Source organism: Triplophysa dalaica, chromosome 2, assembly GCF_015846415.1.
Source record: "Triplophysa dalaica isolate WHDGS20190420 chromosome 2, ASM1584641v1, whole genome shotgun sequence".
NCBI lineage: Eukaryota > Metazoa > Chordata > Actinopteri > Cypriniformes > Nemacheilidae > Triplophysa > Triplophysa dalaica.
Window position 1 is genome coordinate 20,849,023 of NC_079543.1, and position 12,462 is coordinate 20,861,484.

General features: G+C 37.4%; 1 long non-coding RNA gene across 3 annotated transcripts; it reads left to right on the forward strand.

Moving 5' to 3' along the window:
* The first annotated feature begins 2,622 nt into the window (after nucleotides 1–2,622).
* On the forward strand, nucleotides 2,623–11,428 carry LOC130412321 (uncharacterized). Of its 3 annotated transcripts, XR_008905218.1 has the most exons (9): nucleotides 2,623–3,238; nucleotides 4,312–4,584; nucleotides 4,902–5,332; nucleotides 5,542–8,532; nucleotides 8,741–8,974; nucleotides 9,060–9,158; nucleotides 9,531–9,693; nucleotides 9,938–10,127; nucleotides 10,861–11,428. It is a non-coding gene; the product is annotated as an uncharacterized LOC130412321 (long non-coding RNA). The 3 variants fall into 3 exon arrangements; XR_008905224.1 differs by having other exon boundaries at nucleotides 4,315–4,584; nucleotides 9,938–11,428; XR_008905212.1 differs by having other exon boundaries at nucleotides 2,624–3,238; nucleotides 9,938–11,428.
* The last annotated feature ends 1,034 nt before the right edge of the window (nucleotides 11,429–12,462 follow it).

Below are 12,462 nucleotides of genomic sequence, written 5' to 3' on the forward strand. Positions count from 1 at the left end.
GGAGGTGACGGTCCGACTGGCACCGAGCCCGGCCCAGCAGCCGCCAGAGGTCGCTGCCCAGCAACCGGCACCAAGCCCGGTCCAGCAAACGGCACCAAGCCCTGTCCAGCCGGCCTTCCGACCGGCGCCAAGCCCTGTCCAGCCGGCCTTCCGACCGGCGCCAAGCCCTGTCCTGCCGGCCTTCCGACCGGCGCCAAGCCCTGTCCAGCCGGCCTTCCGACCGGCGCCAAGCCCTGTCAAGCCTCCTGGGGCTCCGCGCCCTGGCGCGGCCCCAAGGGCTGGAACTTTCCCGTCCAGCCCTACCCTTTCTGGACTTCCCCCCATGTTTCCTCGTTTGCCCCAACCCCCTTTCCCTTGTTTGTTATTTTTATTATCCCACCCCAACCCATTGGTGATTATTTCTTGTATGCCCCTTGTCATGTTCACCTTGTTTGTCTGGTTTTTGTCTGTTTCCCAGTCGGTCTTGTCTTGTTAGTTACCCCTTGACGAACACCTGGAGGTGTTCATTTAAGGGGGGGGCTTATGTCATGATTCCACTATCATGTCATGTTTATTCGTGTTATTTGAGTGGAGTCATGGCATAACCTATGGTTTTATGTGAGATTGAATGTTTCTTTCTCGTGTCTCGTCATTGTTCCCTGCATCACGTTCCTCGTCAGCCTCTCCTTAGTGCTAATCCCCAGCACCTGTTGCTCGTTATGATCCTGTGTTTGTTCCCCTATAAATCACCCTCGTGTTCTTTGTCTTGTGCTCGTGCATTGTACTTGTTTGCTGTGCGTTCTTGTACCTGTAATAGTCTTACTGTTTCAAGTTCCTTGTCTCCCGTGTTCCTGTCTCCCTTGTCTAAGTAAGTGTTAGTTTAGTGTTTGTACCAAGTGTTTGTTTTATAGTTTAGTAAGTCAGTGTTTGTTCTTAAAGTTTATATATTCCTGTCCTGTTTCCCCCCTCGTGGGTTTTTGTTTTGCCTGTTTGTTTAGTCCCTTTTAATTGTACAATAAATATAAGTGTTACCACCTCTACCGTCTGTGTCTGCCTGCAATTGGGTTTCCGCGCCATGTCTCAACCTGAGTATCCTGACACATGAGACTTTTTTCATAGTTTATAGCGCCCTCTGCTGGCTGGAAAATGTACAGTATGGACAAAGCATGACTTACACAGTTATCAAAGATATTTGATTTCATGTTGAATCAGTATAAAATGGCTATTCTTAACACTGAAACAACATTAGAACAATTACTCAATGTAAATCAAATCATTATGTATAGGTAGTTTCAGCAAAATAAAGGCATGATCCGTATTTCACCTTAATCTATTTAAATAATGTGTTTATTTTACATGGTCAGAAATGTTATTGTTATTCACAAATTAATATTTTCAATTATTTGGTAGAAGGCAAACTGAACAAATCCCTGCAAGAAAAAAACAACTGTCTTTATTGCTAACACAACTTTTCCTCAAATGGATGTATTCCCAAATAATAATGTTCAGTTATGTTTGCTGTACATAATCTACCCAGCAAAGGAACCATTCTTATCTACCGACCTCACATCTTTAGGTCCTGCAGAGAGAACAACATATTCCTCACTGCAGTAACTCATGAAGCTGTAGTTCACACGAGAAGATGAATAAAAATGTCTCGAGTGGCCAAACGGGTATAAACCTGCTCCCCTCCTGTCACAAAATTCCCATATCTCAGTGAGATAACATATCCTTTGTGCTATAGGGATCGATAACTGGAGCATGCGCAGAAAAACCTACTTCTGAGTGACCCCTGAGCAACCGGGTCATTCTCACGAAAACCATTGAAACATCATGGCAGTAATCATTTCATATAAAACATAATTCAATGACAATTTTTTTACCATAATAAGGTAATGTGTTCTCTACCTTGCACATAGAATAATTGTATCATAGGAATTAAGGATTTTTGTATTTTATTGTATTTTATGCGAAAAATCTCAATGCATTCAGCTAGGTGTTGAAATGTAAACATTTTAGATGTATTTGTATTTATTTTTTCTTAAAAAATATTGTATATTGTATCTAAAGTGACTTATCAAATAAAAAGAAGTCAATGAAAAATAATTAGAAACACAATGCAATGTACAGTAGTGTAAAAATAATGCAGTGCATTGCAGGACATATACTGTAGGCCAATATGCATGTATTGGCTAAATGCATCGAAGAACAAATCACACTATTTCAATAACATTTTGATATAAACTAAGATAAAACAGATTTTAAAACAAGTAACAGTTTATGTTTTTGCCTTCTGTGACAGAAATCACCTTCTGCCTTAATTAAGGGAATTATTAGGGAATGATAATAAATTGATAATAAATTAATTATAACTTTAACTTATTAACAATCTCAGAAATGTGAGGCCTGTTAATGGTGCCTAAAACTTGTCACTTGGTGAATAATTGATGTAAAGAAATAAAATGACCAGTTATACGTTTATCAAGATGGAGTTTAAAGACATTTTCAATTTGTTAAATTCAGTTGTATTTCAATGCACGTTTGCAAGTGTAAATTGTTGCAAAGCAGATCTTTACAAACGTTTTGCACAAAATCTACTAAAATGAAACAAAATATATTGCATTGGCCTATACATGCAGTATTGCGTTTATTCTCTAATGCAGTGGATTTTAGTTTAGCAGTGATGGTACCTATTGTTCAATAAACTGTGTGGTCAGCTTGTTTAATGTAGTGCTTGTGCACACTTATTTGTTAGATGTATAGTTGGAGTGCGGAAAAGTCCACCCTCCGTTTTTAAGTATGAACTGAAGCGATCTTGTAAAGTGACCGTTACAGTATACAATATTATAAAATATTATCACGTCATCAGGTCGGTCGAGCAGATGCTTATTAATGCAGGGGTGACAACTTTCATTCGTTTGGCACTTGGCAAATAATAATCCAAATACTTATCATGTAATGTTTTATAATATCATGTCTACAAACCAAACCCACGTATTATGCCTTTCATGACGTCTTACGTTCGAATAACATCTCTGAGGTAAATTATTCCCCGAGGCTAATGTTAGTAAAGCTTGTTCAGTTTACGATCTCAACGTTACCGAGCATATCTTCTGAAAATCTTTTTTGCGAAACACAATCGACGATAAACGACATTCAACTAAAACATCTGTGGCCTTCACGAGCATCCAGTTAGCGTCGATCGTCGTGTCTCAAGAGACCATCGTGCCTCAGGTCAACATGAACTGCAGCCTGCAAGGTAACTTAACTACAAACAATTCTTCTGATGGGAACCATAAAATAGTAGTAAATGTACTGTACTTAACTATCTTTTTGGCTACTTTGTACTTGTACGGAGTATTAAAGATATTAGCAACTTTTACTCTCTACTTGACTATAGTTTTGAACACATATATGTACTCTTTACTCCACTACATTTGTAATGACTAATACAATTGCACATTACATTTTGCCTGGTACCTATCATTCTGTTACGACAGTTTATTTTTGATATAGAAGAATTAATATTGCCATTTACAGGGCATTGAAGGAACTATATCTTGTGGATTTTGCTCTTACTTACTAAAACTCGTCAACATGGCTTCTTTATGTGAATACGAGTTATCAATTATCAAAGATTTAGGATTATCAATGTCAATCAACGGCGGTTTATATGTGAAAGGAGGACATGACACTGATGAGGCCAAAACCAGCATGTCCAGTTCTTTGACTTTTTAATATGACTTTACATTATTTTATTTATCTGTTGTATTGAAGAATCCTTTTGAAATAGTTTGGTTTGTATGAGCACTTAAGCTTAAATGAGACTTGAGTGTTTGTAATAGACGTAGGTTATGGTGTCGACCATGATTTGTTGCAATTTTTAGGTGTTCAGTCTTATTTTGATTTAAGAAAATAAATGTGATTGCTGTCCTCACGAATCAACTGTTTCTTGTTTTTGACATTTCTCTTAAGTGTTGAGGACTAGTGCTTCTTTGAGCCTAAATTCAGTACGAGTAAAATACTCAAGTACTGTTAACTGTTAAAGACTTTTACTGAAGTAATTTTTGAATTGGTGACTTGTAACTTGTAATGGAGAAGTCGCTGCGAGGTTATCTGTACTTTTACTTAAGTATGGTTTTCAGGTACTCTTTACACCACTGCTGTTAGGTTACAATTTCGCGGTAGCAATCACGTCTGACACGACCAGGCCTGTCACCGTCGCTTCACTAGAGATTGTGACACAGCACTGAGGCGTTTTCAATAGGAACCCCATCTGTCGGTTCGACACAAGGTCGAGAGACAAAATAAATAACATATTTTTCTTTTTAGAAGATCAACCACAGAAGACTGCCTTCTTCAGGAGAAAATGGCGGGCAGTTAAAAGAATATTGACTGGGAGTAACAGAGGGAGTTACCGGTTTGACCATCCTCCATCCAGTTTCGAGCCTGACCCATCCTGCCCTAAACTTGTGTCATTCAGGAAACTGGATGATACACAGCCTGGTCCAACGACTAAATCCCATCTGGCTGAAATGGACCCAGCCAAAAATAAGCCAGTCGTTCACGAGCGAGCCAACCCTCAGCCTCCACCCGTCACAGCAGGTCCACTTTCTTTTAATGCTTTTAAACATTTCTTTAATTCTGACTCTGAGAACTGTTAATTATAACATGAATGTGAATATTAAGAACAGTAAATAATAATAATAAGAATAATAATAAACATTCTTTTGTCTGATCATTTCCTTGGATTCAATCTACATGCTAGTACAGTACAGATATGTTTGCAGATATCATACTGCAAATTTATTACCAAATGTGTCTCTCTGCTGTCAAAAGCTACATTGGTCGAGGAATCAGCTTTAAGGAGGTTGATATCATACTATGTGAATAATTTATCTGTCCAGTCCATCTCTCCACAGACACCGGGATTGCTGGGAAGCCGTTCCGAGCCACGCAGGTCTGGAATAGCGTCGTCGACAACCTTCAGACGCAGGTGGAGGTGAAAAAGAGACAACAATCTGAAAATCTATCATGATTGTTTTTCGGGCTCGGAAGCTGTGGACGTGGTTCTGGCACATATTATTCAGAGCAAGGTCTGCAAAGATGCAGAGGTGCCTCGATCCAAAGCCGTTCGACTCTGCCAGCACCTCAATGATGCCAATGTCTTTGAGGAGGTGGACACCAACGTTTTTGGAAGAATAAGAATCAAGCGAAATTTAAGGACAGCAGCTATAGTCAGTATAGGTTTCACCCGACCATTGGCACATTAAGCACACCATGGATTAGGCACATCATCCCCAGAGACCATCGAGAGAAGTTTTAACTCGCGTCAAAGGAACAACAACCAAAGGTATCATCATCTCAAGGCAGTTCTTCACATATTTTCTCTCATAGTATCGAATTAAGATTTTAGTTTGGTGTTGAATCTCATATATTTCTTTATGTATGATTCCCTTTATAAACTTAATAAGAAGAAGCTTTGCAAACATTTCTCATTAAACAGGTTTACATCATACCTTGGGAATAATTTATAAGTCTATCCAATCCATCTCTCCACAGACACCGGGATTGATGGGAAGCTCTTCCGAGCCACGCAGATCTGGAATAGCGTAGTCGACAACCTTCTGACGCAGGTTAAGGTGAAGTGATTATTGTAAATGAAATGATCACATACAACAGTTTTGATATACTAGGCCTTATGTTGTGTTCAGACCAAACGCGAATGGCGTGTTAAGCGCGAGTGATTTACAAGTCAATGCAAAGACACGATAGACCTACTTGCGGCGCGAATGAGGCGGTGCGAATGACGTGAATTGCGCGAATGATGCGAATCGCACGATTCGAGTTAAAAAATTTGAACTTTGGTGAAACCAATCAGGTCGGACAATCTGGCAAGTTGTAAAAAACAATCTTTACAATATCTGAGCAATATATGTATATACGAGAATAGAGCCGCCAATTTGCGTCTGAAGTGAAGTGATTTTGACGCGCAAATAAAGCGAATTTGACGTGCGAATGAAGTGAGTAAACTCAAAATGTTCCAGCGTCTAACTGCGCGCGAATAGCGTGATTGATTTGCGCAAGTCGCTTTTGGTCTGATCACACAGTTGTTGAAACCTGGCTTAAGCCAAATGATTATTTCGGTCTAAATGAGTCTACTCCACCAAGCTACGGTTAAATGCATGAGCCAGGTTCGGTTGGTCGAGGTGGTGGTGTCGCAACAATCTTTAGAGACCTTCTTACCGTAATTCAATGAACAAAGCATGCATTTAAATCATTTGAAGTGCTTGTGTTGAACAAAATTGTTCCAAACAAATGTAAAAAATCATTGCTCTCTCTTACATTGGCTACTATGTATAGACTCCCAGGGCCATACCCTAATTTTCTGATAGAGTTCGCAAACTTCTTATCGGACCTATTGGTTAACGTCGATAAAGTATTGATTGTCGGAGATTTTAATATCCACGTAGATAGTGCTAACGATACATTAGCAGTAGCGTTGAATGGGCTACTACACTCTTTTTGTGTAACAATACATCAATAGACCTATTCATCGACTTAATCATACACTAGAATTTATTATATCTCACGGAGCCGATCTAACCAAAATCGATATTATACCTCAAAGCGACGATGTTACCGATCACCATCCTATAATATGTACACAGTGTACTGCAGAAATCAGTCGTATAGCTGGTTATCGACAGGGTAGAAAGATCACCTCAACTACTAAAGATAGTTTCGTAAAGAACTTGCCAGATCTGACTCCTTTAATAACCTTGCCAACAAATACAGAATTGCTCAATGACATGACCAGCAACATGGGCACTATTTTCTCTCATACATTAGAAGCGGTCGCACCTATGAAGTCAAAAAAGATTAATGAAAAGATCATAGCACCATGGTTTAATATCACCACTCGCGCCCTAAAAAGAGAAACACGTAAACTGGAGCACAAAATGGAAACAAACCCAATTAGAGGTCTTTAAAATTGCATGAAAAGAGAGCAAAAACCAACTTCCAAACTTCCAACTGTTACAAAAAAGAACTAAAAGCAGCAAAAGCCGAGCACTTCCGTAACCTCATAGAAACTAACAAAAACAATCCAAGGTTTTTATTTGGTACAATTGCTAAACTAACAAACAAACCGACTTCACCTGACCTGGCTATTCCGCCGCACCTTGGTAGCAATGAACTCATGAAATTTTTTACAGAGAAATTCTAAATATGCGAGACAACAAACCTCCAAGTGTGACTGAAGAATAAGTAATCAAACATCACCCCAAAAGAAAAGCTACAGTGTTTTTCTCCTATAAAAAAAAAGATTTAATTAAACTTATTGCAAACCGACAACATGCTTATTAGACCCCATTCCAACGACATTATTAAAAGAGTTACTGCCTGTTGCAATTGAGCCCATTAACAACACTATCAACTCGTCAATTAATCTAAGCCATGTCCCAGGACCCTTTAAACTGGCTGTAATTAAGCCTCTTTTAAAAAAAAAAATTATACCCCAATGACCTTGGAAGCTATAGACCGATTTCAAATCTCCCGTACTTGTCTAAAAATAAAGTAGTGTCCACTCAGTTGTGTACTTTCCTTCAAAATAATGACATACACAAAAAGTTTCAGTCTGGCTTTAGACCGCATCATAGCACTGAAACTGCGCTAGTTAGAATTACAAATGACCTTCTTATTGCATCAGATAAAGGTAACATTTCACTCTTAGTCCTGCTTGACCTTAGTGCTGCTTTCGATACTGTAGACTAGAGGTGCGCGGATGAGCTAAAATGTCACCCGCAACCGCTGCTTCAAATAAATGATCCACCCGCCACCCGTCCGCACGTATAATTTTATCTGATATAAATATCCGCACCCGATCGTCACTTTAATTACTCTAATTCTTTGTTTTGAGCATGATGTTATCAGATTCAGTGATGTTAGAACTACTCTGCCAATCTCTGATGGTACAATAATACACTGATCGTAAAATGCTTTTAAAGGAACATTTATTTATTAAACAAAAGTTTGTCTTCGGCCAGATTAGCCTACATTTTCTTAGTCAAATAAACACAGGCGTACATAATCCCTTCAGACTTTTAATATCGCTGATTCTGTCACTGCCACACATACACAAATGAATGACTGGATAACTGTACATTTTCTAGCACTGTCTATGTCTGCAAATGCTTAAATCTAATCCTTCGATTTAGCACACACATGATGTACCATATTCAAGGTCTTGTGGCTTTCATATACACACACAATGCCTCACCGTCGTTGCTCACACACGATACTTTTCTTTCTTTTGTCCTTCGTTTTGTTTTGTTTTTAATTCTTTAGAATTCTTATTCTTTTAATTTGTTTTAACATCTTTTAAGCCAAGCTTTCCCTTAATGCATAGTTAACGAACAGCAGCTACGCTAATTATTCTCTTTCTGCCCCCTCCTCGGGATGCCCATCCCGAGATAGGGAGAAATTCCACCAGGTCCAGAGGATCGACAGATGCCCATCCACAACTAGAGATTACACCAGCTACAGCTGCAGGTTTCTCCCAAGTTTTTTCTTTCTCCATTAATCAATCATTGGAGTTTGGGTTCCTCGCCACAGCATGGCAGTATTGGCTTGCTCACCGGGAGACTGCATTTATTTATTTATTAGATATTATTTATTAGAATGATCTTGCTCGTTCTATAAATACCATGCATTGTGCTGTGTTTTACCTTTTCTGTTTTTCCTGTTTGCTCCTGTAAAGCTGCTTTGGATCAATGCACATTGTGAAAAGCACTATATAAACTATAAAATCTTGAATTGACTTGAAGAGGAGACGACACAATCTGAAAAAAATGCTAGTTTTTTGGGCTCGTAAGCTGTGAATCGGGTTCTGGCTCATATCGTTCAGAGCAAGGTCTCCAAAGATGCAGAGGTGCCTCGATTCAAACCCGTCTGACTCTGCCAGGCCCACATGGAAGCCAAGATCTTCGAGGAGGTGGACACCAACGTTTTTGGGAAGAATAATTGTAGTTTGGTGTAGAATCTAATATACTAACATTTTCCTTATGTATGTTTTTCAGTTTCAATTGATTCCCTTTATGAAAGATGTGCAAAGGAGATTTTGTGACGACTTCATCAGAGTTGTACCCAGGGAGCCAGAGAGAAGATATATTCAATGTGTAAATTGAAAAGACTTTACAAGATCTACATAAATGTTATCTAAAGTGGGGTCCAAAAGTCACATTGAAAATCTGAAGAAAACCTAAAAATATGAAAATATGGGGTTCATCCACTTAAACAAAATGATTGTAAATCATGAATTATTTAATAGTAATATAAATATTTCTAGAATAACAGATTATGTTGCACAAACTTGTGGTTTTCATGCCTCATTTTAAACAAAAAAGCTTTCAGCTCAAATTAATTGTTATTAAATCAGAAACATGTAAAATAAGATATTTTGTATTATTGTTATAAAAAGCATTTTCATTAATTGTCTCAGCACATTTTGTACTTTGGGCTAAACTGTGAAAATCTCCTGTCTGTGTTAGGAGGATGAGCCATGGAGCTTGCTCACTTGAAGAGCATCAGATATGATGCCGAATTAATTACAGTCTGGTCACACTGCAAACTGTCGTATAAAACAATACACAGACGTGAGGCCTTAGACCAAAAAGGTCTAAGTGACTGAAGAACCAACCTTTGACACCAGAGGTGAGAAACATACATGACAACATTAGTTTGCCACATGAAGAGAAGATACATGACTAAAGAACTGAAAGGATTCACATGACACACCAAGAAGTCTTGTTTTGTGACCCCAGTTCTGTAAAATCCATCCCAGATTCTCGATGATGTGATGAGGAGCATCAAAGTTTAATTTCAAGTATTAGCTTCACTATGATTTCTATTGTTTCAGGTCTAGGTTTTAAGTAATTTTACTCTTTCTCTTCTTTAGATATGCAGCCAGAGAAGAGGATACAGTATGAGAATTCTGGAAGCAGTGGACCCACACTGGGATTGAGAAAAAACGTTCTATGTGTAGTGGGACATGAATTTCACACTTTAATGTAGATGCAGCTACAGTTCACTCATTTACAGTAGTTGCAACTTCAATTCACTGCCAAATGAACTCCTGATAAATGCAGGTAATGAGAATTGCATTTACAGAAATTCTATGTAGTGTCCACTGAACCCAACTTAACTGGTCTTTAATTGTTGATGATGTCATCACAGAAAGTTGCTGTAGTTAGACTGTGTCATAACAAATGCAGAGTGACTCCGGTTTCCGTACACATGAGGAGCGATTATTATTTAAGGCAGTGGTTTTCAAACTTTTCAGATCAAGAACCACCTTTAAAAAAATCAGTTGTTCCAAGTTCCACCTAATGACCGCCATAGAAAATCATATGAAAAGACATTCAAATTAATAGTAGAGCTGTGAATCTTTATATTTACGCCCCGTCCTCCAATTCTAACTTATTATTAATAATACAAATACTTTTTGAAAATGAAATACAGTATGTGTTTATCAGCGATCTGTGTCTAACTGTTTCAGTTTGTTTGCCAGTATGATTTGTTGTAAAGCAGGTCTATACAAAACATATCTGTGAGAACAGTTATGATAAACGTCATACCTCAATGCCATACTCTTCCTGACTTGACACATTTGTACATCCTATCCAAAACACTGCGGTAATCAGAGAATGACTGGACCAGTCAATGGCACACAATCGTTCCTTTTATTCTTGACTTTCAACCTGATCGTATACTCGCAATGTTCTTATTAAAAACTCCCATTTATTTCTTAAGTACTATCTGTCTGAACAACTGGTGAAACTTGTAAGCCGCTTTGAATTGAAACTCTCTCCCTGACTTTAGATGTTTGACCAAACACCAATCGAAATCGTCTTTGTGGAAGGACATTAAAGCTTTTCAGCCATCTTTAAAACTTCAAAATCAGCAAAAAAGCCAGCAGGTCACATTCCACATCTCTATAAGACTGCTTCAAAATAACAACATACATAAACATGTAATAAAATGAATATACAATAAAATTCTACAAGTTGTTTATTTAATACCAGTATACAATACAATATTAATTTATACAAAAAAATCTTAAGTGCTCAAATTTTTGCAGAAAAAATACAGTGTTTGTATTTTTAGGCAGGATAGTTCTACAAAAAGACAAATCACAAATGTTATTACATCTGACCAAAACTGTCAATGTTCTTTTATTTTTCAAAACTCGAAATCTCCCTTTTTGTTTTAGTGATCTGAAACCCCTAAAGATTAATAACCTCAATTTAAATGTGGTGTTTGTTTGAATTTTACTAAATCTCCCTAAATTCTGTGATATACTGTGATAGATGTGGTTGGTGGTGTGAGGTAAGAAAAATAATCGAAATGTATTTAATACAGTAATAAATCAATTAGAAATTAATACAAATCATTGTTTATGATTGAATTATTTACATTGTATATGCAAACTCTCTTTCAACACTTTACCATATTTAAATTACATCTTTCTTAAAGCTACTTTCTTAGTAGTATGGACTCTGTTTCTTATGAAAAGCTTATTAACCGACCAAATAATGTTTTAATCTGATGATTATTAGGATTAGATTCATAGGTTTGAACAGGGAATAGAGTGCATCAACAGCCCAGTATAAAGACAATAGAAGTCTATGAGATACCCTGACTAACAAAGTGCCATAAACTTTTTTGTGTGTGAGATGGTTGTAGGTCTGCAAAGACAAAGGCCAAACAGTGTGTGAGATGCAGAAGAATACTAGGCCTGACAGTAATAAGGCATCTTCACTATTGTGTCTGACAATAAAACAGTGGGTTATGCTCTCTCTTATCCCTTTGTGAGCAGGTGGAGAAAAAGAAATGAAAAATGAGAGTGAGAAACAAACTCTGGATCTGTCTTTCTGTCTTTCAGTCATTGCAATGTAATTGAAATATGGTAGGCCTGTCGATTTTTCAAATCCACTTAAGACACAGAGATCCAGAGTTATTTTCTTTGTTTGTTTTATTAATTTTTTTTAATTTTCCATATTATTTTTTTGTCTATTTTTTGCAATTTTGCTTTTGACATTTTATCCCTTATTTACATACTTACTATAATATAATGATGTAATATTGTATTATGCTTATTTCAGTTTTAGTTTTACAGTAGTTTTCATACATTATCAGCTAACTATTGAAGTGCCTCAAATTAAACTTATTTCAGTTTATTGCCAAGGCAACATTTTGGTTTATTTTACTTATCAAATAATGTTTTAGGCATGTATTGATGTATGATTTTTTTAACTAACAGAAAATGTTAAAAGCATTAGGCCTACTAAAATTTGCAAAGTATTGCACATATTCTTCAATCTTTTACACACATGAGACTTTTTTCATAGTTTATAGCGCCCTCTGCTGGCTGGAAAATGTACAGTATGGACAAAGCATGACTTACTCAGTTATCAAAGATAT